This window comes from Gallus gallus, chromosome 4, assembly GCF_016699485.2.
Source record: "Gallus gallus isolate bGalGal1 chromosome 4, bGalGal1.mat.broiler.GRCg7b, whole genome shotgun sequence".
Classification (NCBI taxonomy): Eukaryota; Metazoa; Chordata; class Aves; order Galliformes; family Phasianidae; genus Gallus; species Gallus gallus.
The window spans coordinates 79,545,742-79,567,128 of NC_052535.1; the positions used below are offsets into that span (position 1 = coordinate 79,545,742).

General features: G+C 40.2%; 1 protein-coding gene and 1 long non-coding RNA gene across 2 annotated transcripts in view; both read left to right on the forward strand.

Moving 5' to 3' along the window:
* Window positions 1-21,387, forward strand: part of SORCS2 (sortilin related VPS10 domain containing receptor 2) — a 534,993-nt gene that overhangs the window by 31,316 nt on the left and 482,290 nt on the right. The window lies entirely within an intron of this gene.
* On the forward strand, window positions 2,416-21,096 carry LOC121110590. The gene is made up of 3 exons (XR_005859263.2): window positions 2,416-7,129; window positions 7,378-7,537; window positions 8,128-21,096. It is a non-coding gene; the product is annotated as an uncharacterized LOC121110590 (long non-coding RNA).

Below are 21,387 nucleotides of genomic sequence, written 5' to 3' on the forward strand. Positions count from 1 at the left end.
CAATATTTCTCATTGCCTTATCCCTTATAAACTCAAGTGTGTCATGCTGTTTGCCAGAAGTCAAGCAAAACATTACTAGTTTATGAAATATCTTTAATTAATTTTAAGAAATAAGTGGTGTTAAAGATTGTTCAGCTGAAGTAGGCATTGTGATGTTGGTCTAATGCACAGATCTCCCCTCCTTCACTTGACCAAATCTCTATTAAATCATAAAATAAAGCTGCGGTTCCTTCAGAAGGGTCTATCTGTGTAGTTTGCCAGGGGGCTGGGGCCTGCTCTACCTTGCAGAGGCAGGGATGTGATCAGTCATGCTGGGAAAGCAATATGGATCCAATTGGAAGTCAAGGATGCAAGGACACTGCAGCATGTCAGAAGTAGATGGCTTTTAACCCACTTTCTCATGCCTGGGTCTTGATGACATCCTTGAAAGCACAGTGATTAAATACAACATGCAACACATCCTGACTCAGCTGAGCAGCACGGTGCAGGGGCAGACGTGATTCTAGTATTAAATATGAATTTTCCATCATTTTGCAGCTGTGAGGACATAACTCTGTGTTGATGTAAATGCGTGAATGCATATTACATGCACTGGGAGGAATGCACCAGGACTTCCTCCATGTCCCATATGGCTCCAGCAGATCAGAGCAGGACTGCAAGGCAGTGGCACTTGCAAACTTGTGCTCTAGTGGCTCTTCATGGTCACCTCTTCTGCCCAGAGCACCCAGAACACAGATCACAGAGCTGTTAGTGCTTCTGGGTGTTGATACAATAGAGTGAAAAAATATATTACATAATAAGTGTATATTCTTTTATTATGGGTACTGGAGTTGAGTGTATCTCCTAACAGAAGCTGAAGGTTGTGGGAGCTTAGAGTGGTGTTTTCTGGAAGTTCATTCCAGGAGAAACTGAACCTAATTCCTTTTGAGAAGAGATATTTTCTCCAGGGCCCACGATTGGAATACCCTGATTGAGGACTATAGGCTTTTCAGAATGGATAGATAGGGTAGGAGGGGTGGTGGAGTTGCCCTTTATGTTAGGAAGTGGATAGATTGTAAAGAGCAGAAGGTGGTGACACACTGGAACAGGTTGCCCAAGGAGGTTGTGGATGCCCCATCCCTGGAGGCATTCAAGGCCAGGCTGGATGTGGCTCTGGGCAGCCTGGTCTGGTGGTTGGCGACAGTTGTTGTTGTAATATAAAGATTTCTTCAGACCCATTGCCCAAACATAGTGCAATTGTCATGTGCAAATGTACCTATCTAATGAATCACAGTTTCTTAACAAGAGGTTAGATGGCTTCTGTGAGACGTGCAATGTCATACTGATGAGAGAAGGGCTCCTTTGTGGTTCTTCAGATTCATAAATATGCTGGCTGCATGAGCTGGGTCAGACTGAGCATTTTATTAGTGAAAATAATCCACTGTTTTGGCAAAGTTTTGGGGCCACATTCTCGTCTTATTTTAATCATTTATCTCTGACATATAAGAGGAGCTGTACTGAATGGAAGTTGGACTTCCTTTTTATCATATTGAAACCAAAAAATAGAGCTCCCTATTTAAAATTCTTCTTGTCCAGTTTTACAATGGCAAGGATATGTTATTTTTGCTTCGTACCATGCTGGGAGTGAGATCTCTGGCACGTTTTGAAGGGGTAGATTTGATGGTAGGAAGTGCAGTTGCAGCTTTCTGCATGTTACAGAATTAAGCTCTGGAGCATGCATGCTAAGGGAGATTCCTAGTCAGTGTAATGCTGTTTTCAGGCAGAAGCCTCTCAAGTGTAGTATCCCTCTCACTTCCGTTTGGTGACTGCTGTGACATCTCTGTCCCTTTGGGGGACAGGCAAAGTCTGCCGCAGCTTTATATGGAGCATGTATCAAAGCCTACTTTTGTCTTGATGAATTCAATGGGAATTTTGTCTTTAAATGTAGCAGCAGCCCCATTGGATTCTTCTGTTACAATTTATTCTTTGAGGGGTTTGTGTCCAGAAGCAATGACTGCCTCTTGCTTCCAGTGACTTAAACATGAGCTGACTGCTTATCACCCCTGGAAGATGGGGTTCTTCGCTGATGAAGATTCCAGCTTAAACAGACAGATATATTGTTCAGAAACAATTTTTCCCTCGGCTCCTGATGAGCCTGCCTTAAGTCAGGCTTGCTTTGGTGTGCTTTGGTATAGAGGTGTGACAGCGCATTTCACATAATCGGGTTACACTGAAGTTGTCTATTTTGATTAACATGTTGTGGTTTTTCTCTAACAAGCAGAGAACCAGTACCAGCCCAGAATCATTCTGACTACCAAGAAAATGTTCTTCAAGCAAATGCGTTTATCACATACTTGATCAATCTTTCAAAATTCATCTATTGAATAGAATCAGGATAAACAGTTGTGCACTCTATTTTTAAATAATGTGTCAGAAGGGATCTTAACTTTTAAGAAATACTCTGCCTGTGTTGTTTTTTCACTCCAGAGCCTTTATGCTGCTTTGCACCAATTTGGATTTGAGAGTCTTATGTGGCACAGGGCTGTGTATGGTACACAACTGCTGGAATTGTTTCTTTTTTTAACTAGGAGATTGGCAGCCACTTGGATGAGTCACAATCAGGAGCCTAATTTTAGCTGGTATGTATGTATTGGGAGAATCTACCACAGAAAGTTGCATCTCAAACGTTCAGAGAGGTGAAGTGAATTTCTTTTTTGGGCTTCATAGAGACTGGCTTTTGTGTCTGATTTCTGTTTCTTTTCTTGTGGTTTTGTACAGTCTGGCTAGAAACACAGCATTTATGACCTTTCTGTCAGAATTAACCTAACTCCTTCACCTTCAAAGAGTTTATAAGAAGGAGACAATCTAGAGCGACAACATCGATACTTTGATTGATGTTTGTTTGCTATGTGTTTGACGTGTTTGCCTCTGTTTTGAGCATAATGAAGTCCAGAGTTTCAGCTGTCCGTAGAGTCCCAGTTCATTTGTTAATTTATCTGTGTTGCAGCCTCTGCTTCTTTTCTCTTGCTTGCATGAGAATTAGCATGAGGTGTTAGGATGGAGTTGAAGAGGAGCTTAGGGTATGCAGTCAGAGCCTTCTAATCATTCTGGCTACAAAATTTTGTTGCCAGCACTCATGCAACATTTTTTAAAGCTAGTAAAGATATTCTGCTGAATACTACGTTTTGCTGTGTTGGTTGACATGCATCAAAGTAATGTAACTGCTGGCAGAATCTGGCTTCTACTTCTGGCATCCTCCTAGAAAGCAAATATAGAAGAGTGGCGCCTGGTTTTGAACGCTGTGTATATGAGAAAGAAAAGCCAAGAGCTTTTTAAGGCATCTTGCTGTTCCCTAATGCATTGTTTCAGTTTCCTGTGAAGCCAAAGTGTCAGACTGGATTGTTCAAGGAGATGAAGGGCAAGTTGTCATTTAGTACCCATGTTCGGAAAGTGGCTGTTCGTGTACCCAAGTCCTTCCTCTGCATTGTGCCATGATGCTCCTGCTCAGCCTCTCTATGCACCCAGGTAGTAAACTACCATATGTTGTTTATAGAGGATTCAAAGGCAGTGTATCATTTTCCACTTAATCAGGATGTTCCTAATCGAGGAAATTGCCCAGAGAACTAATTAAAGCCAAATGTACTGAATAACGACTGTTTAAGAGACATTTTAATTCGACTGAGCAGGAACATCATTTGGTGATTTACAGGTACCTGGGCCACGTCCCATTTTCAAGCTGAGCGTGTCCTGGTTTCTCCCAGGAGAGCTCTTACTTTTGTTGGATTTACAGTGCAGGGAATGTCTATACAAGTGACTTTGTCACTATTTGACCTGTATCAAAGCTGTACCTTTCTTAGATCAGATGGGCAGTCTTTGCCATGTCTGGGCAGCGTGTTCTGCTTTCTGTGTGCAGAGCTGCTTTTTCCATCCCTTGAGGAGTCTCAGGCTGCGTACTGGTACTGGTGACAGTGCTGCTTAAGGTTAGCATAAACATCTCCAGGTCCTGGACACATGTTCTTGATTTGTGCTGTTTCTTGTGCTGTCCTGGCAAGCTATTTGTTCAGCTGTGTAGCAGTTAAGTCAGGATACTGATCTGGATGAAAAATAACCCAGAGAAAGGAGAAGAAATAGGAAAAAGAAGAGAGTTGCCTCATCCAAATGGGTTTTCTAGCTTGGTTCGCTGTGTGGCTATACAAACAGCTGTACAAGCACAAAGAAGGGAGTGGTGGGAATAAGTGGGTGAGGTAAGGGAGAAAGGAGGCTGTTTAAGCTAGCTCTGCTGCCAAAGTGTTACTTGCCAAATATCTTAGCTTCTCTACTTTCTTGAACAATTCCTCACATCTGCTGTCACACTACACTCATATGGATGTTACTACTTCTGCATAATAGCATGACATCTGTACTGGTGCAGACACTGACTTCCTCTCAACCAAATATCCTGTCTCCAGTGGTGGCCATAATGAGCAGACCCATGGAATAAGGATGAGACAAGCATGTATGATACTTCCATGGCTGTTCTGTCAAACTGTTTTTAGCTCAGGGGACTTCTTGAACCTGGTGTTGTTTGTTTATGCAGTAACTCTCAATGAGTGTCTTAAGTACTTCAAATTCAGTACTCCCCTGAAGACCATACAAGATGACCATGCAAGTACTCACAACATCTTCTGTCAGGGAATTCTATGGTTTTTCAGCTTGGAATAATCAAGAAGTCCATGGACAGAATGGTCCTACACTACCAACCTGATGCAGACATGGGAGCATGATGGCATAGAGCAAGCATCCACTCCATATACTGTCACACCTTACCTCTAAACCAATCTCCACCTGCTTCTACTGTTGGAAACAGTTCCTGGCTCCCTCTAGCTCTCAGGATCTGTCAAGGAGTTGTTTGCATCATTGGTGCAAGCCAAATAAATGTGGGGCTTCCCTACAGCTGGCAGCACAGTACAGCAAGCTACAGTAGTTGGGGCTGTTTCCTGGCACTCTTAAATTAATGGAAGGAGATACAGTCATGATGCCTTTAGTTAATCCTGAAGGTACTGAGATCATTAGGATGTTCCTAGGTCAGTATTTTCAACCTCTGAGGATTTCAGGAAAATGATAATTTCCTATATGAGATTGTAGTCATTATTTAGTATTCTTAAACTGATAATTCCATTGAGTCAGTTTTAATGCCTAGTCCAGTCATCTGTTGACTATTGTTATTATCTTTATGAATACATACTTTCACATAATGTTGACTAGCTTGTGCAACAGATAAAATTATTGAGGGAAAGACTTCCTTAAGGAATTGGAAGTATGACATTGGTAACACCTGCTATCTACTGCTCAGTGAAGGGGAAATGTTTGGATTGTCTCAGTCTAGTGCATGAACAAAAGATGTCAAAGTACTATTTCCAGAAGCCAGTGAAGGGTAATGAATTTGGAGAAATCTCAGCTGAAAAGCCCAAGAAGGAACAGTTGAGACACGTTTTATATGTTCTTCTCAAAGGTAGGCAGGTTGAGTTCGTATCTGAAAGCACACCAGGAAATGGATAAGCTTGCAACCTATATCAGTTCTGTGGGCACATGAAAGTATGTTACATCCCAGTCCTCATCTAATTCTACTGTGATTTGTGTGAGATTATAAACTATTACTTTCTTTGTACATCTGTGACCAAGTCAGTGGGTTGTGGAGCTGTTCAAGAGAAGTGAATCCACCGAGATTTGCTGTGTTGACAAACTAGGGCAAAATTTAAATGTTTGTTTAATGGTATGTTTGATGTAGATTATAATTGTTGCTACAATGTGCATAGCTGTTTGCTGTGATGAGAGGGAAAACTCTTTTCACCTCATGTTCACCGTGTTTCTCGTGGTAATCTCTGCATAGGCTGCTGAGGCAGCCCTGCCCAGTGTGGCTGCCTGATCCTCCAGAAGTGCTCTGACAATGAGGACACGTGTGTAGTCCCATGGCAGAGAATAAAATTGTCTGGTATTTATGTGCATGTTAAAAGCTTTTTATGAATAGGTTGTACATTCCTTTCTCCCGCCCCCTTGGGATGCAATAACCCCTGTGTAAGATATGCACAATTTATGTAAATGATTGTGATTGCCACAACTAATCAAGGCAAGGACGAAAGCAATCACAAGCTCTCATCTAGCAGTCAGCTTCCTGACTCCACGTCAGCCTCCATATTAGATGCTACTTCATTAAAATATATATGACCCAATTCAAGAGCTAATTTGGGTGAAACCATTAGGCTTCTGTCCTCATCACCAGTGAAAGTTTGCAGTTCATTTTCACACACGAGTGAGCAGTTGCAGCTTTAAGATGCGTGAAGGTTATTGCTATGTGTGTGTGTTGGAGGGAGAGAGAGAGGGAAGGTTGCAGGCAGTGGTCTGTTAGAACGTGCTCGTATTTCTAGAATAGCACTGCTTTATAAGTCTTACTTGTGCTCCACCTGTGGACTGCTATGCAGGATATGGAAATGTATGGATCAGTTAAACACATCAAGGGGAAATTGAGCCTCTGAGAATGGAGAGTGCAGGATGCTCATGTTGCCTCCTGACTCAGCGGTGGTCTCAGTGGAGTCTCTGGTGGAGGGTGTCCGGTCAGATCTCCAAAGTTGTTTGGAGCAAGCCCAGAGAATCTCTACAAAGTCTAACAAGGTTGTTTTTTTATTTTATTTTATTTTATTCTATTCTGTTTTATTTTGTCTTTTTCATATTGGTTAATCGTTCTAAATGCCTCAAATTCATAAGAAGCTCTTAATATACAGAGTTTGCAAAAATAATCAGAAGATCACAGATTCAGGATCTCAAGATGTTTTCTAATCCCGTAAATCCAAGTAATTTTCCAACATTGGGAAGGATGCCACAACTGAGTTGCATCAATAATATCTACTGGCTTGCGTGGCTGGCAGGGGTTTCTTCCCCGGAGCCGCTATGTGGGGTATCAAGTTGCTCTCTGTGCTGATGGATGAGTCACTGGAATCTCTGTTTTGTTTGTGCATTTTATCAGAGATCATCAGGCAGCCATCACTGTGATTGACTAACCCAGCACGAAGTGTCAGGCGAAAGGAACTGAAGTGAAGTAACACAACTGACAGCTAAAGAATAAGCAACAATCTGTCTTTTCAAATGAGTTGTTCTGTTGGCAATTTGACAAACGGTACGGTGTAACTGAAAGTTCTACTTAATGTGTTACATTACTTTATTTCAAAATATTCTATTATGAATTGCTTACATTTAAATTCTGCAAGGTAGAATGCTTAATGATAGCAGTACAAATACAATAAAATTGACATAAAAATGCTGAGACAGTGCAAGTCTTCTGAGATTTATTCCTAAATATACTTGCAGAGTTCTGTGTCAGCATTTTTAAAAAATAATTTGACATTTTTGTTTTGTACCAAATAGAATGTAATAGGGGAGCTCTCTGTATAAATGGACAAGAAGGAGAAGTGGTGAGATTGGAAGCAATTTGTTTGCCTGTTGAAGATCTCCTGCAAAGTTCCACTCAGCAGATTTATTTGGGTGTTATACCAACTGATTGATAAAATTTATCTGCCCTACGTTGGTGAGTCAAGTTTCTCCCGTTGTAAGATAATTTGGCTTCTTTCTCTTTCATTGAATTTGATCAAAATTGGTTCTATGCTATTAGGGTGAGATTTGTATGGGAAATATGCATAAGGATTATCTTCATAAACTCTGGTTTTGTTGCACCAATCTATGCCAGGAATTTGGGAAGAACTTTCTTCCAATCTTCTGTTTTTCCTGGCTGGCCAATGCCTTTGGAGAGCCTGCAGCTCTTGTGATCGTCAGTGTTTCCCCATGTTTTTATAAAATTACTTCCATTCTATAAGAAAATGTGATTCACGGTTTCTTGAGGAATGGCTATACTAATTCATTGTGACTATATTTCAAGGTGTTATAATTTGTTTCTCACAGTCTGGGCTGTCAGTGTCTTGTACGCGGCAAGCTAATGATACAGCCTGTAAAAAGCTGTACTGGAAGAATTAAAGTGTGATATTAAACAATTGCAGTTTTACTGGTGCATGTCCCTATGGGGATATCCTTATTTTACAATAAGCACTTTTTTCTTTTCTTTTTTCCTAGACTGACAAATCAAATTTGTAACTAAATTGAAATATTCTGCTCTGATTCCAGAGTAAGTGTACCCAGATGAGGAGCTATTTGCAAGCAATCAAGTGGCCACATTGTAAAAACTTGCTGTGAAGGTGAACTGTCCTTGTTTTATTTTGTATTGCAAAGGACGAGCAGTGCACATTGTCAGTTACCATGCTTGACTGAGAGTGCTAAGTCAATCACATGTGTTCTTCAAAAATGACCACTGTCCATTAAATTGCTAATACTGTATCTTGGGTTGAGATTGTTCAGATGATTGCAGCCGCTTACAGTATCTAGGTGCTTTACATTTCCTTCCATGCTTGTTAGTCTGGTACAGTGCGAAGAAAGCACTGTTTGTGTTGGCAGCTACAGATTGTAGATTAAGCATCACTTCCACAGCAGCACATCTCGTTTGTCTTCATCAGTGCTACTGCTTGTGCAGCGGTGTAGATTTGTCCAGGAGTCTGTGTGAGATTGACAAGACAGCAGGAACGGATTTTCATAATTATCACTTCTTTTAGGAAACCTTACAAACAGCAAAGGTATATTTTGTTTGCACATGACATTCCTCCAGCTTTAATCTCCTCCCTCTTGTTTACGACTGCATAGTTATTGGGATGAAGCACAGATTGCAGTTATCATCATCACCTTGAGGCTTGGGGCCAACACCGGAGGCAGGGGAAAGCTGCTTGCTCATTGTGTTGCCAGAGGCAAAGCAGTGCCACCTCAGTGTCACGTTGGCTAGGCTGGCAGTATTCTCCTCTGTGTTTTAGATTGAATTAAGCCCCATTGGCACCGAGACTTGTGACTCTTTTCTAGTGCAGCTGGCGTGACTGAGTTTCTTCATCAAAGAGGGTTGATACTGGAGTTCCAATGGGGCTAGGTTGCTACAGCCTCATGCAAAGAGGAAGGAGGAGAGGCTGTTTAAATAGAAGATTACTTCTATTTAAAGTAGAAGCTGTGGTGGAGAATATAACCACTGCTTGCCCTGCAGATATTTAGCTGTTCTTTAATAGCTGAATCTGCAATGACATCTCGGTGCCTGGGGCAAGTAACGCCGTAAGAACTTCTTCTTTCTGATGCAAGCTCTGTGTCTGAAGCTTTAAAAGGCTGCGGTACCTGCAGAAGGTAGCATGTGTATAAGGGAACCAACAGAGCTGTGCTAAGCCATGCAGATCCCTGGCCTGGCTCCCCTGGCTCTGCTGCAGGGGAGGTGGTTTTGGAGGGGAAGGGAAGGAAGGGACTCAAACTCTTCCCCCTCCCCTGCCCTCTGGTGAGTCCATTCCTTTGCAGGATTATCCACTGTTGAGAACCTGATGGTTTCTTGGAGGACATGTACAAGCTGCCATTGTTCCAGAAAGCACTTGATGTGACAGTGCTGTTGATGTGAGCAGTGCAGAGCTGTGGGTGGAATTGCTTAGCTAGAGTTCAGGAAATTAAATAGGCAACCTCATTTCTTCTCCACACAGAATCACGGAATGGCTGAGGTTGGAAGGGATCTCTGGAGGTCATCTGGACCAACTTCCCCTTTTAAAGCAATTTGGGTATTGTCTTCTTTCTTTCAATTTTCAGAAGGATGAACACTAATCTAGAGGTGATGATGATAACAGTTGTGTTTACTTTCATTATGTAGCGAGTAATGTATTATCCTTTTATTCTGCTATTTATGGTTAAGAATAAAACTGCTAACACTTCGGAGAATGCAGAAAAGACATTTCAAACAGACATGTTGAAACAAAAATAATTAGATGAAAAAAAAATTACATTCCCTATCAGTGACTGTGTTTCTTTCAGGCTGTTTTCTGAGGCAGATACTAAAACTATGTTATCTAAATTCATACAATTATGTTTAAAATATTTTATTACTTCGTTGGCTACTCTCTGTATTACTATATTGTCTAGGCTTTTGAAACACAGAGATCAGCTACTTAAAGAATCCCATCGTGGTCTTAGATTGCAAATTAGCTCCTTGAAATATCAGCTGTACATATTTTGCATTTAATAAATTAATTTATTAAGGAAGCAAGAAATTGATTATTCAATTACAGGCACCAGACACTCTAGTGTGTTAGATGAAGCATGAAGCTGATCAATAAAAATATATTTCATCAGCATCTCCTAGGAGTGAACTAGCTGGTTAGAAAGGAACAAAAGCACACCCTTGCAAACCACTCTCTGTGTTTTCACATGATGAGATTGAAACACAAATGTCCTGTGCAATAAATTTGTGTATACTCAGGGAATTTGTATTATGTATGAAATGCAATTTGCATTTCACTCTGGAAAAAAAGTTAATACATGTTTGCTTGTGTGGGTTGAATAAGATATATGAATCCCATGAGTAAGAAACACGTTCTGAAATCTACATACAGAAAAATCTGTTGGGTCTTAATATTAAATCTGTGCTGAATGCTGGAAACCATCCAGAATCAAAACTGTCGTGGCTTGTTTGTATCTCCCTGCTTCCTTCTTCTTCAAGATCCTTTATATCCTTGCTTCAGTCAGGTTATCCCAGATAGTTTATAATCAGTGCTGCTAAACTCATCTCATAGTGGGCATCTTAGAGGCGAGGCAAAACAAAACAAGTGTTTTCACAGGGAATTTATGTGCAGAGTGATTCCTTTTTAGCTTACTTTTTTTTTTTTTTCCTTTACTTTTTCATCTCTCAAAAGTGCTCCTGTTGCAGTTGATGGTCAGGATGATGACTTACTGTGTATTGTGGAAGAATAGCAGCATAAGTCTGTTCTGGGATGTGGGTAATAGAACATAGTGACCCTTTCACCTTAACATTAACTTAATGTTTCTCTCTCTGGATCCTAAATATGCAAGCATCAGGCTACTGCATGCTGTTGTACCAACTGCAAAATAATGGTTGTGCTGGGAAGGAGTGTAATTATTGCACTTTTGTTTCTATGCTTATCTAATAATCTCAAATTTGGATTTTGCAGGGTAATTAGTTCTGTAGTCTTCCAGAAAAGTCTGAGACCTTTAATCTTTGGCAAATATTGACAGTTATTTGCACACTAAACTGAGAATAAGAAGATGACAGTGCTTTGGTTTTAGTAGCTTCAGTGGAGTTCCTTTCCATTTACACCTGAATAATGAAGACAAGAGTCAGGCCATTGTTTTTGGAGCCCTATTGTTCTTTTTTCTTTAGTACAATCCCTCTAACGATATTCAGCTGCCTGAAAAATTTCAAGAGATCCAAAGTAAGCATTGCTGGGTGGTTTGGGAGTCTTTCCTGCCTTTGAACAGTTTAGTTTCAAAAATGAAATTGTGCAAGCTAATTTTAATGCATTTTGCAAAACTCTGCTTGTGATGTATGGTTTGTGTTACCAGTACACTCATTTCAGCCCCAGGTCTCGCAGCCAGCCCTGGGAGATGTAGCAGTAGAAGAATCTTTATCCCTCTGCCTATAAACCTGTAAAAACTGCTACCACAAATCTACACAGATGAAGGAAGCAAAACAAATTAAACTCAAGGTAGATTTATGGCCATCATCAGCCAAGCAGTTCAGCATGCATTCAACTACAGGCATGGGTTTAATCCCTTTTTAGTCACTTAAGCTGTGACTAAGTCCCCTGCATAACTATGAGGAGAGGGCGTGGGCCTACCTGCGCGGCTGCCTTGGAGCCTGTTCCCCCAGAAGTGCAATAGCCTCCTTGCGTCACTTGTGTGACATTTGTGCCACAGCAGCTGCACACTGATGGTGAATCATCCAGATCACCACAGCAACAGATTTCTTCTTGATACTTTTGTCTCTTGGGAGACAGAATCTCTCTTGTGCCAGTGTTAAGTTTTTTAAATGTCGATGTGAATGAGCAGGGATCTTGTGCTTGTTGATGATCAGTGTGCAATCTTGCTTTGCACTGCATGGGAGGTCTCAGCTTGGACTTTGAGTTCTGTAGTTGCCTCCTGGATCTGCCCTGGTGCTCTCCTGCACCCTTTTTAGGGCTGTGGCAGATAAATGTGAGAGGAGATGTGCACCAAGTCCCACTCTACTTACTAGCACCCATCCGCAATCCAGAAAGGAGCAGATCTCATTAAACCCACAAATGTTTGTGTATCAGGAACAGCTACATCTAACTGCCTCAGGTAGGGCCAGCCATGAAATTAAAGGATATGATATACCAGATTCTTAATTGGTGAGATTCAGCACCTGAATTAATTACAATGATGTAAATCAGCCAAGGGGAGGACCCATCATCTTGTTGGTTTTCCATTCAAAGAGTTTGCTCACTGAAGCAGACATCAGAAGTACCATTTTTACACAACGTAATTAATTTGAGAGAATGCAAGTGTTCAGAATGAACCATTCTTTACTGATTTGTTCCAGAGGCAGGCTAGTATCTCTTCCAGTCTTCTGCAGGGCAAGGAACTTTCCGGAATGAATTTTGTGTTGTCCTATTCTCCTCATTAGCATGGTTGCAGATGTTTCTGTGAAACCTATAAAGATGCTTTCTGAATCTTTGCATAGTGATTTCCAGTCAGACTGAGATTCCTTATGGAATATAGCTCGTCAAACACCTGTCAGTCATTTAGTGTTCTCAGCTTTGTTGAATTCTCAAAAAAGGCATAGGCGTCTGTTTTCAACTTGATTCTTTAAAACAATTTAACCATGATAAGTCATTTTTTTTAATGAGGTATTTTTTGGCTTGTGTATGCTTTTCTTGATATGGATGAAGGTGCTTGAAGCTGAACCCAGAGCAAGGGTCAGCAGGGGGGTTACTCTGAGATGACCATCATGGGAGTCCTTTCTCTTCCCTGCTATTTATTTAGATAATGGCAGAGAAGAGACTCAGGGCTGCTTGTGGGCAGGAGGGCCTTGCAAGCACAGCAAGGTCAGATGTCCATATGGAATGGTTGGCCAGTATTCTTGCAATTGTTATGATGATTATTATGGTCTGAGGTTTTTCCTATTTCTGAAAAACAGCAGGAGGGAGATAAACCCAATATTATAAACTGCACTAAGAAGATATTGCTATGACTGCACCTCAGTTGCTGGCTCATACAGCTATATGTGGCATTTTTACCTCCAAAATATTTGTTTTGATGAAGGTAGAAACATTTCTAAATTTATAAAAATACTGAATTTGTTGTTGAACTGGGGCAGAGAGAAGATGAATATCTGACTGGCTCGTCTTTGACTTTGCTTAATGACACTCTTTGTCCTGGCAGTTATCTTGTGCATCTGACTGGGCTCATTTCCCAAAATTTATATCTATCTATAATCAGAAATTAATGTGGTAGAGTAATTCCATTTCTGATTCTGTGCTTTTTCTCTCTTAATTAAATTACTTTAGACAGTTTGGGCACAATAGAGGCAGTATTGTGCAGAAGTTGTAACTTTCTGTCCATCGTGAAGAAATAAGTGCTATCTCATGGCTTTCTCCATCAAGAATAAGCGTCCTTCCCAGATGAGTATCATTCAGTTTAATGGTTTATGTTTATATCCATTTAGAACATACTGATATGTTAAACTTAGAGTACGTGCCAGAAAAATACCAGCTGAAGCTGAGAAGCCTTTCCAAATGTTCTACCCAACTAACACAGTTTTTAATGCAGTTCATGAGGGTTTACTGACTTTCTGGTCTCATCTGGCTTTGGCCTGTCAGTACATCAGCAACATAAGTGTTAGGCACATGTCAACCCTGCATTTTAGTTCCAAGAAAGAGATTTTTTTCCAACTTGCAAATTCTTACTATATGCTTACTGATGATATTTGGAATTTATAACTCCTGAGAACGCTCTTCTGTTTTGATGGATGTGAAATCAAAGGAGGGAAAAATCTGTATGGTACGGAGCTGTTAAAACAAAAATGCAGAGGAGAATTAAAGAACATATTAGGGGACATTTTTCTCAGGTAATATGGTCTGTAGCCTTTTACTCTGCAAAGCAGATGATGTGTTAACCATTCAGCTCAAGAGAAACACTTCATTTCAGGTTTTGATCGTTTGAACCTATCAAGATCCTTATGACTGCTAGATCTTGAAGAAATACATGGCTTTTTTGTCTTGAATTTGCCATTACGTTTGTCATTCAGCAGTATTTATCTCCTGCATAAACTCTCAGGGCTTTGACTCCTCTTCTGATGAACACATTATAGTCATTTTTAGAAACAGAGTTGTCCTTTCCAGTCACAATATAAGGGATGCTGAATAGTTCACATTTAATTCCTGAAATGTACATGTCTAGGTATACTCCTAGAGATGAAGCAAATGTAATGTAACATTATGATTTTCTTTTCAGTCTGCATGATTAATTTTTGCTCATGATATGGATACAGCCTAAGATTTATCAGTTTCAATTTATCAAGTCAATAATGGCCTTCTCTCCAGATGTAATATATTAAGCTCAACAGACAGCAACCTTTTAACATTTCTGTCTTCTAAATTGCTATTTATGTGGAGAAGATGAGTCAGTGGAATCAGCTGGATTCACATTTTCCTGGCTCTTCAGAATAGAAGACACTGGAGTAAAATAAACTCCTGAGTGCCTTCTGGGTCTAACCAGCTGAGGTGGGTTATTCTCTGTCTACTCTAATATATCATAAGATTCCTTGCTGTCCAGAAGCTAATAAATTGTACTGTGTGCTATCAGGGGAGTATAAAATGTGACCTCAAGAATTTGATATCCTTTTATATTGAGGGCTAGCTAAGGCATGGGTTCTTTATTTATTGTGAGGATTCAGAAGTAGTTTCATATGTAATGGCAGTTATTGATTTACTAGTTTTTTTATTATTTATTGGAGTGTTGGAAAGAGGAGTGCTTTTGCTCATGCGTGAAGTAAGAGCAAACAGAATTTTCTAATCCAGGATACATCTGAAGGTACATCACTGTAATGGAATTGGTAGTCTTTGGGCTATGGCCACTGTCTACCTTCTGTTTTCCCTGAGAGGAAGCAGAGATGAGCTCTTCCTGCACATGGAAAGACAGTCAGATGTATCACTCCCACACCAGCCATGCCTGTGAGAAGAGCCCCAAAACTAGGATGTGTAATCACTCCCACAACTGAGATTTTGTCTCTCCCTCTTAAATAACTAAGTGACCTGATTTATATCAACATGAAGCACCTGCAACCTATGATAACATTCATAAGCTTCATGGTGCGCATCATTTGGAAGCAAGATACTTAAATAAGTGTTTAGTTTTCCAGCTTTAGGTTGAAGCATTCAGAATTTTAGTCTTTATTCTAATGACCGTAGACACCAGTGCAGTTTTCTGGAATTGTCTTATGGATGCAAAATCCCTTCAGCTGCTCCTCCTTCTTCTCTCCATCTCTACAAGATCCTGAGCAGCTACGGCTGCTGTTCTTGCACTCTAAGTTACCATAGTGAACACTGAAGAATGAAGACTTCTGACTCCCCCCCCAAGCCCTGGTTTTCGTTATCCAGAGCTGCCTTAACAAGCAGGGGTAAGCATCAGTGCCTAGGTGCAGCTGGCAGTATTCATCGCTGCCTTCCAGCCTTGCAGTAGCTCCATGCTGTTCTGCATCTGCCCTCATTTACAGGCAGTGCCCTTTATGTTTGAGTAATGGTAATTCTTCAGCTTCAGAATATGGTGATTTCTTGATTTTATGCTTTTGCTCCTTAGCATGCGTGTGGCTTGCATTAGTAATGGTACTTTTGGTACTGTGGGCAGTTCTGTTCGCAAGGCCGGTTCTTCCCATAGACAGCCTCGATGGTTTGGACCTCTAAGGAGTGAAACTTAAAAACATGAGTTTTTCATACGTAATCTTCCTATGTTTGTTGTAAAAAAAAAAAAAAAAAAAATTACAACAAAATTTGGTCATTTGGTCCATCCATGGGAGGCACTTATAATTTATTAGGCAGCCTGCTGTGCTCTTAGAAAGAAAACTTCAGTTATGTCTATGAAGGATTTTATATATATTGAATTAATAAGTGGCTTGTGTAGTGCATAAACTGTTTCATCTTGCGATCCTTTGCCTATGTAAAAAATTGCAGTATGTTAACAAGATTGGGATATTGTTGCTAGCACACACTGGAGGAAAGCCAAGATCTGTGCTTATTTGGCTTCAGTTCTGATAAGTCATTCTTGATTATTTCAGTTAAATTATTTGGTTTATGTGATTCCATAATGCCTTGATAGTACAGCTCTTGTGCTGCACACCTGCATTGTCAGCTTCATGTAATAGTTACTGCTTAAGAAGAACATAATAAAAATAATAGAATAAAAAATAGTAAGATATAAACTTCTCCATTTTCTCTGCTGGTTACACCAAGCGTTTTACAGTGTGTTTGCTCTCTAATATATTCCTGTCTTATGCATTTGAAATGCCACCACTTTCAAATAAACATGTTAACATTTTGGATGAATAGATGACCAATTAATACCCAAATAGCTCTCTGGGATATATCATAATACTTGATCTCATAATGAGAGGACTGGTTTTACTTGAGGAAAGGGTGCAGCCACACCATTTCAGGTCTGTGGTTTACCACACTTGAGATCTGGTGCCATCCAAACACAGTAGCATGTGGCCCAGGATGGAGCAACAGTGCAGATACCGATTTCAGAGCATGAGCTATTGTGATCTCTTTTCTTTTTCTTCAGTAACATTGAGGTCTCTCAGTGCTGCTTGCTCTTTGAAAATAACCCGTTTCTTCTTCAAGGAACAGAATTGTGCAGTTGCCATAATGCTCCTGCTGTGTTTGCTAACAAGACATTGGTGTATCTGCGATTATGGGTTGCTGCTGGAAATGCTTCTCTGTCTTAAGCAGAGAAGAAAGAAATTATTCCTTTTGGTGGAGATACTGCATAGCAGGTCAGAACAGATTGCTATTTTTTAAGGAGGGAATTTTCTAGTGAGACATATGGGTACCGATATATTTTTTTCTGTCTCTCCCTACTAGTTATCTAGTAGGGAACTGGACAGCTGGAGGGCTAGGCTGTTGCTTTCTAAGCTTAAGATACTTTTGTTGTTGTTAGAATCTAAATATAAAGCTGCAGTTTGTAGGATGATGAGTTTACTGCAAGCGAAGGGAGCACGGTGTATGCAGTAATCACTTGGTGTACACTGTAGCTTGTTGAAGTCATTAGAAAAATGATGACATCAGCCCTTTTATTACAGCAGTTGGATTAGTTAGGGCTTCGGCAATGTTTTCTCAGAGCCAGAAGATAAAGCAGCTGTGAGGGATGCCTTGAGTGTTCTCATTTGCAGGGAGCTCGCACCTGTACGTGTTTGTTTTTTGGTAGGCGCGGAAAAGATTCAGAGAGCAAAGCCACAAAGTGGCCAGAAACGATACCAATCCATCACAGTTTTCATGGCTCATATATTTTTACTGTGCTATAAATAGTTACTCCGAGCCACCCATGGAAACACACATAAAACACGTGCCTCCTGTGCTGTAGTGGATGATGCTGTTTGTCTTCATCTTTCCTGAGTGATATATGAGTCCTGAGCTCAACGCCTTCTCTTATGCTGAACAGGACTTGCGTGCAGTCCTGCCTCAACTCGAGCTGTTCTGGAAGCATGGCTTTGTGTGAACCTGCAAAATCGAGCTGGGATTTAATTTTTAAATTCCAAGGTGCAAGGATTTCTACTGCTTATTGATCAAAGGCAGTAGAAATTAAATATATGCATGCCAGGATTAAAACATACAGACACCACACAGCTCCTACTTTCTTTGGACATATATGATTTGAAGGGTACATTTTCAAGGCTTTTTTTTTTAAACTTACCTTCCTAAATCCTCTCTGGGCCCTGAAATACGTAGAGTTTCATTTTCAAAGGCACTGAATAGCAGTCTCCTGACATCAGACGCTTAGTACTTTCAAAGATATATAGATAGATATTTAGAAATCCAGTGTCATTTCCAACAAACTGTGTATCCAACTCAGATGTTCATTAAGCTTTATTTAAAAAAAAAAGATGAGAATACCAATACATACTCCCATCAAGGTCTTTATTTCTTTGTTTTCACAAGCATACGAATGAAAAGTTCCTTTTCCCACTTGTGGTGATGATTTTTATTGACGTTTCACCTAGGAAATGTTCTCCCCAAAATGTAGCTTGTGTTTAGAGTCAAACAGCAGGCTTTGGCAAATTTCTTTTGACAAGGATTTTCGTTTTTGGCATCCAGCCATTGAAAATAACACAGTCCTCTCAAAGCTGCATTGTTCCTAGAGAGCAAAGCTATCTTGCAAGATCATGGAAAATGAGGGGGTTGTAGAGGCAGCTTGATTAAAGGCCTCCTGAATTTTGGATAAGACAGTGAAATATTTTTGAAATTAAAAAGTAGCACTCGTGCTGATGAGATTTGTTTGTATAGGCTCTTGCTGGCTGTGCATGTCTTCATAGTCATATACCTCATGCTAGGGGTAGACAGATAGGTCTGTATCACATCAGAAGAACAATAGTGCACTGTCAAATTTGCTTCAACATGTCCAATTTATGACATTATTTATTAAAACCAGGAATTTTCTCTTAACAGTTATGGTACTTTGAGGAGGAAAAGTTATCTTAAAAATAACTTGGACCTAATCCATAAAAAGATTTTCATAGTTTGGCATCAGCATCCTGAGCTGATTAGGGTTAGCAGGACAGTCATGTGGTCTCTGAGAAAGTATGATGATGTGTTCCTTGTGAATAGCTGCTGTCTCCTCTTGCTTGGAACTCTTAACAATGTTCCTCAGCTTCTCCATATAAGAATGAATACAGTAATCCAGTCTGGAGGTCCTAAGGTGGCAATTATGCCTTGACAACAGACTTCTAGACTGTGAGGCATGGCTTCATTACAGTGAATAACTTAAAACATGCTGCCAGTTTTCTGAGGTTCATCCAGTCTGAGCTGAGCTGGACTGGAGATCTTAAATCAAAGCAGCTGTTTGCTCTGAGCAGTGCAAGCAACTGGGTCTTAATGGTGGCAGCTAGTGTGGTAATGAAAATGTGACACCTACTGCTCGATGTAGCAGAGGTTCAGATGCCACAAAAGGCTGCTTTCAGATGAGATAGGGGATTAGGATTAGTGTAAGGAGTACAGTGCAGATGGTTGAAGAAAATTAGCTGCTCTGTGCTTCAGGTCAACGGCAAAGGTTTCAGATTAATTTGTGCTGCTTTTGTTGCTTTTTTTATCATGCACATTTGCAAAGATTACTTTGGATGTGTGGATACCAATATAGAAAATTGTAGCTGATACACACAAGGCATTTAGCTTGCACATATATCCTAGATGAGGAGGATATTTAAGCCATTAAAGAGATGAAAACTTAATGGTAGAAATAAGCCCATATAGATAGGGCATTCTTGTATTTGGTCTTCTGCCAGATGTAGCCCTTGGAGTTAGTGTTTTGCTGTAACATTTGCAATGTGGCCAGTGAGACACTTGGTCAGAGCTGGAAGTTGTTTGAATCAGAATGCAGTATTGTCTGTTGAGACTTGCAATCTTGAGGGACTTCAGCTTCATTGTGCGGAAGACGATGGATGGCTTTAGTGTGGGATGTCCAGTCTTGCCGAGCCACATGCAAGTGGAAAGTGTTTGAGCAAAGAAAAGTTTTGGCCAAAACCTTGCTGCTTCACCCATAAAGAATTTAAGAGAGAGGAATGTGTGCTCCAATCTGAAGATAAAAAAATCGTTCTAGCTGCCAGCATTATGTGCATAGCAGGCCTTTACTACTCAAGGTTAGCTTTGGATTTACATGGCAGTGAAAAAGGTCAGCCTCTTGCAAAGTAACCGAAAACAAGATGAAACGTTTCTCAAACAGACAACCCTCTTTCTCTAAAGTGTGATCTATCAGTCATTTCTCAGCTTCTCTCTTTGTTGTCATGAGATGACAGCAAATTAATTGGAGGCCTGTACATCAAACATTTAAGTACCTGTGTGTATTCTGCCAAAAAAAAAAGAAAAGAAAAAAAAAGGCTTGGAAATAATTCTTGTGAGCACTTTTCTTCAACACTTCTGTCTTTATAAAGTCAAGAACAAGAATTAAACTTGGTTTTAGAAACAAGCATATTGGCAGCAGAGAAGACTGGCTGCAAGAAATTCAGAACCCCAGGCTGTCCATACTCATCTCTTTGTTGACCAAGTTTCCGTAGCGATCCCTTACTGTCAATGGGAAGAAAGTCCCTCTGGAACTGATTCACTCAGCAGTGTAGCGGAGTGTCCAGACTAAGTCAAAATGCTGTACTGCTTGCATTTCTGACAAGGCAATGGCTGATTTTGTGATTGTATTTTGGTGTAGCTCTTGCAGCAGCAAATGGGGATCTTGGCTGCCTGCTGTAGAGTTGATCTGCGGAGCCCCATAAAAGATCAGGGTCATAGTTTCACAGCAAAGTGAGCCTTCAAAATCCCATTCTTTATTGCTTTAACTGATTAGAAGTCCAGCACCTTTTGTATAGCTTTTTGTAAATCCAGTTCTGTAAAGATAAGTATCTAGGTCAGAACCTAGAGCTGGTGTCAGTGTTTTTTTTTACGCTGTGGTATGTTTGGAAAGTCTTTGATATAGTTGGATTGCCTTGAGGAATCCAGTTGATTTCTGAAGTGAGTGCTTCAGAAATTTAACCTGTCAAACTTGACTTTCAGCAGTTTAACAGAGGCTTGTCAGCTGGTGCCTTACTCTTCATTTTAGATCGATGTGAATATTTTGAGAAAAAAGCAAAGAAAAAATCCTATGTTCTCCTTATCCTATTCACAAGCCTGTTGCATCTTCAGTGTGGTGGCTTTGCCTGAGGTTATGCATAAAGAAAACTCAAAATGCACGCTGGTTAGGACAGAAATCCTATTCCCCTAAGAGGGGCATCTTGAGCAAGAGGACTCTTTGGAAGCATAGGTACTTTGTTGGTGACAATACACTTTCTTTTCTAGGCACAAAGTGATACTTGTTGCTCTGGAGATCAGTTTAATAAGTCAGGTGTCTGCATGACTCTTCAAAAGATACATCATGCTGATGTTGAAACACACGCGTTTGAGTTCTCATTTAAATGTTTTTTCTCCAACTTCAAAAAAAAAAAAAAAAGAAAAGAAAGAAAAAAAAAAGAAAAAAAGAAAGCTTTAAAGGGGGCATGTAAACAATTAAAAATAGAGGTAGAGACTGTGTGAAATTTTACAGAGGAATCTTTCCTTAGCCTGCAGTTACTACAATACCTAAACATCTTTTAAATCTGTCCGATGTCTTCTCTACTCAGGATCTTCTTTCAGTGAAATGAAAAGATAATCAGGATTAATTCCTTAATGGAAAATATTTGTCATTTGGATGAGAATGTCCTGAGGACAAAAGTATCATTTATTCCAAATCCAGGAAATGTGAAATTTTCAAAGATCCAATAGGAACTCCATTGGT